This window comes from Zootoca vivipara, unplaced genomic scaffold (genome assembly GCF_965207765.1).
Source record: "Zootoca vivipara unplaced genomic scaffold, rZooViv2.hap1.1 HAP1_SCAFFOLD_53, whole genome shotgun sequence".
NCBI lineage: Eukaryota > Metazoa > Chordata > Lepidosauria > Squamata > Lacertidae > Zootoca > Zootoca vivipara.
The window spans coordinates 12,501-17,500 of record NW_028291098.1 but is presented as its reverse complement, the minus strand read 5'-3'; positions in this window follow the sequence as shown (position 1 = coordinate 17,500).

The window sequence follows — 5,000 nt, the reverse complement described above, 5'->3', positions numbered from 1 at the left end:
TGTGTGTGTGTGTGTCTCCCCCACACAAGCACATGCTCTGTTTGAGTCTATGCTTGCATGAGAGAGATATTTTGTGTCTTTCAGTCTCCCTCCCCCGCAAAAGAGTTTTGTTTTGTGTTTTCTTTGTTTGTGTGTTGTGTGTGTGTGTGTGAGAGAGAGAGAGAGAGATTTTGTGTCCATTTCTGTCTCCCCTGCACACTTGAGTGCGAGTGCGAGGTGTATTTGATTCCTGTCCTCTCTCTGTCTCCTCGGCACAAGCACATGCTCTGTTTCAGTGTATGCCAGCGTGAGAGAGATATCTTGTGTCTTTCCGTCTCCCTCCCTCGCAAACAAGTTTGTTCCGCGTTGCGTGCGTGCGTTCGATATTGTCCCTGTTGTTGTTATTCTGCGTGCGTCCATGCAGTCGAAATGGGGGTTTGTGCGTTTGTGTATGTGTTTGTGTGTCCTGGCCTGCCTGGGTCTCTCTCTCTTTTTGATATATTTTGGGTCCGTCTCTCTGTGTCTGTCTCTGTCCCCCGCAAGCAAGGACGTGGGTGTATTTTTATATGTCTCTCTCTCTCTCTCTCTCTCTCTCTCTCTCTCTCTCTCTCTCTGTGTGTGTGTGTGTGTGTGTGTGTGAGAGAGAGAGAGAGAGAGAGAGAGAGAAGCACCTTAGAGACCACCTAAGTTTTTCATCGCTATGAGGTTTCGTGAGCATGCACACTTCTTCAGGCACACGAAAGCTCGTAGCGATGACAAACCTAGTTCCTCTCTAAGGTGCTACTGCTGCAAGAATATACCCCATCCAGCCCACTGACTCGCACCGTTGCGTGGTCCCCCGTAAAGAAGGGTCGTCCGAACGCCTGTCCTCTACGAACCCCAGTTCCCATTGCTGTAATGGGTTGACCGGGTGTTTCATTCGGATGGGATCCATTCAGCCCTGAGTGCACACTGGAAGGTAAGATCCTTGAAGCTGAGGCCTCAATACTTTGGCCACCCCACGAGAAGAGAAGACTCCCTGGAAAAGACCCTGACGTTGGGAAAAGATGGAAGGCACAAGGAGAAGGGGACGACAGAGGACCAGATAAGGTTGGAAGGTGTTCTCGTGGCTACCAACAGGAGTCTGACCAAACTGCGGGAGGCAGTGGAAGACAGGAGTGCATGGCGAAGAGTCGGACACGACTAAACGACAACAATCTTGTCAAATGGTTACTGTCTTGCTGTCTGTCTCTCTGTATCCCCGTGTCTGTGTCTACCCCGTACGCAAGGGAAGCCATGCCGTGTGCTCCACCCCCCCCCGAAAAGGCACACCAAGTGTTTTCTCCCTTAATGCCCCTGCGGGTCGACCGGGCGTTTCATTCAAATGGGCCACTCACTGCACTCTAACCGAGAGTTGTGAAGGGACGGCGCCCCTAGTGGCGGCTGAGCTGGTACCGGGGAGCCTCAGCCCCTCCGGCGGGTAGACCGGGAAGAAATGCTTTCTCCGGGTAGACCGGACGTCCCAGACTCTCCGACGAGTAGACCGGGAGGCCTTGCTTTCGGGGAGGTAGACCGGGAAGCCCCAGATTCTCCGGCGAGTAGACCGCGGCAACCGGCGGGTAGACCGGGAAGACTTGCTTTCTCCGGGTAGACCAGACGTCCCAGCCTCTCCGGCGAGTAGCCCGGGAAAACCGGCGCGGAAGGGCGGGTAGACCGGGAGGCCTTGCTTTGGGAGAGGTAGACCGGGAAGCCCCAGACTCTCCGGCGAGTAGACCGGTGCAACCGGCGGGTAGACCGGGAAGACTTGCTTTCTCCGGGTAGACCGGACGCCCCAGCCTCTCCGGCGAGTAGACCGGGGCAACCGACGCGGAAGGGCGGGTAGACCGGGAGGCTTTGCTTTCGGGGAGGTAGACCGGGAAGCCCCAGCCTCTCCGGCGGGTAGACCGGGGCAAGCGGCGCCCTTGCGAGTCGACCGGGAGGCCTTGCTTTCGGGGAGGTAGACCGGGAAGCCCCAGACTCTCCGGCGAGTAGACCGGGAAGACTTGCTTTCTCCGGGTAGACCGGACGTCCCAGCCTCTCCGGCGGGTAGACCGGGGCAACCGGCGCCCTTGCGAGTCGAACGGGAAGACTTGCTTTCTCTCAGGTAGACCGGGAAGCCCCAGACTCTCCGGCGAGTAGACCGGGGCAACCGGCGGGTAGACCGGGAAGACTTGCTTTCTCCGGGTAGACCGGACGCCCCAGCCTCTCCGGCGAGTAGACCGGGACAACCGACGCGGAAGGGCGGGTAGACCGGGAGGCTTTGCTTTCGGGGAAGTAGACCGGGAAGCCCCAGCCTCTCCGGCGGGTAGACCGGGGCAAGCGGCGCCCTTGCGAGTCGACCGGGAAGACTTGCTTTCTCTCAGGTAGACCGGGACGTCCCAGGCTCTCCGGCGAGTAGACCGGGGCAACCGGCGGGTAGACCGGGAAGACTTGCTTTCTCCGGGTAGACCAGACGTCCCAGCCTCTCCGACGAGTAGACCGGAGCAACCGACGCGGAAGGGCGAGTAGACCGGGAGGCCTTGCTTTCGGGGAGGTAGACCGGGAAGCCCCAGCCTCTCCGGCGGGTAGACCGGGGCAACCGGCGCCCTTGCGAGTCGACCGGGAAGACTTGCTTTCTCTCAGGTAGACCGGGACGTCCCAGGCTCTCCGGCGAGTAGACCGGGAGGCCTTGCTTTCGGGGAGGTAGACCGGGAAGCCCCAGACTCTCCGGCGAGTAGACCGCGGCAACCGGCGGGTAGACCGGGAAGACTTGCTTTCTCCGGGTAGACCAGACGTCCCAGCCTCTCCGGCGAGTAGCCCGGGAAAACCGGCGCGGAAGGGCGGGTAGACCGGGAGGCCTTGCTTTCGGAGAGGTAGACCGGGAAGCCCCAGACTCTCCGGCGAGTAGACCGGGGCAACCGGCGGGTAGACCGGGAAGACTTGCTTTCTCCGGGTAGACCGGACGCCCCAGCCTCTCCGGCGAGTAGACCGGGGCAACCGACGTGGAAGGGCGGGTAGACCGGGAGGCTTTGCTTTCGGGGAAGTAGACCGGGAAGCCCCAGCCTCTCCGGCGGGTAGACCGGGGCAAGCGGCGCCCTTGCGAGTCGACCGGGAAAACTTGCTTTCTCTCAGGTAGACCGGGACGTCCCAGGCTCTCCGGCGAGTAGACCGGGAGGCCTTGCTTTCTCTCAGGTAGACCGGGAAGCCCCAGACTCTCCGGCGAGTAGACCGGGGCAACCGGCGGGTAGACCGGGAAGACTTGCTTTCTCCGGGTAGACCGGACGTCCCAGCCTCTCCGGCGGGTAGACCGGGGCAACCGGCGCCCTTGCGAGTCGACCGGGAAGACTTGCTTTCTCTCAGGTAGACCGGGAAGCCCCAGACTCTCCGGCGAGTAGACCGGGGCAACCGGCGGGTAGACCGGGAAGACTTGCTTTCTCCGGGTAGACCGGACGCCCCAGCCTCTCCGGCGAGTAGACCGGGGCAACCGACGCGGAAGGGCGGGTAGACCGGGAGGCTTTGCATTCGGGGAAGTAGACCGGGAAGCCCCAGCCTCTCCGGCGGGTAGACCGGGGCAACCGGCGCCCTTGCGAGTCGACCGGGAAGACTTGCTTTCTCTCAGGTAGACCGGGACGTCCCAGGCTCTCCGGCGAGTAGACCGGGAGGCCTTGCTTTCGGGGAGGTAGACCGGGAAGCCCCAGACTCTCCGGCGAGTAGACCGGGGCAACCGGCGGGTAGACCGGGAAGACTTGCTTTCTCCGGGTAGACCGGACGCCCCAGCCTCTCCGGCGAGTAGACCGGGACAACCGACGCGGAAGGGCGGGTAGACCGGGAGGCTTTGCTTTCGGGGAAGTAGACCGGGAAGCCCCAGCCTCTCCGGCGGGTAGACCGGGGCAACCGGCGCCCTTGCGAGTCGACCGGGAAGACTTGCTTTCTCTCAGGTAGACCGGGACGTCCCAGGCTCTCCGGCGAGTAGACCGGGGCAACCGGCGGGTAGACCGGGAAGACTTGCTTTCTCCGGGTAGACCAGACGTCCCAGCCTCTCCGACGAGTAGACCGGAGCAACCGACGCGGAAGGGCGAGTAGACCGGGAGGCCTTGCTTTCGGGGAGGTAGACCGGGAAGCCCCAGCCTCTCCGGCGGGTAGACCGGGGCAAGCGGCGCCCTTGCGAGTCGACCGGGAAGACTTGCTTTCTCTCAGGTAGACCGGGACGTCCCAGGCTCTCCGGCGAGTAGACCGGGAGGCCTTGCTTTCGGGGAGGTAGACCGGGAAGCCCCAGACTCTCCGGCGAGTAGACCGCGGCAACCGGCGGGTAGACCGGGAAGACTTGCTTTCTCCGGGTAGACCAGACGTCCCAGCCTCTCCGGCGAGTAGCCCGGGAAAACCGGCGCGGAAGGGCGGGTAGACCGGGAGGCCTTGCTTTCGGAGAGGTAGACCGGGAAGCCCCAGACTCTCCGGCGAGTAGACCGGGGCAACCGGCGGGTAGACCGGGAAGACTTGCTTTCTCCGGGTAGACCGGACGCCCCAGCCTCTCCGGCGAGTAGACCGGGGCAACCGACGTGGAAGGGCGGGTAGACCGGGAGGCTTTGCTTTCGGGGAAGTAGACCGGGAAGCCCCAGCCTCTCCGGCGGGTAGACCGGGGCAACCGGCGCCCTTGCGAGTCGACCGGGAAGACTTGCTTTCTCTCAGGTAGACCGGGACGTCCCAGGCTCTCCGGCGAGTAGACCGGGAGGCCTTGCTTTCTCTCAGGTAGACCGGGAAGCCCCAGACTCTCCGGCGAGTAGACCGGGGCAACCGGCGGGTAGACCGGGAAGACTTGCTTTCTCCGGGTAGACCGGACGCCCCAGCCTCTCCGGCGAGTAGACCGGGGCAACCGACGTGGAAGGGCGGGTAGACCGGGAGGCTTTGCTTTCGGGGAAGTAGACCGGGAAGCCCCAGCCTCTCCGGCGGGTAGACCGGGGCAAGCGGCGCCCTTGCGAGTCGACCGGGAAGACTTGCTTTCTCTCAGGTAGACCGGGACGTCCCAG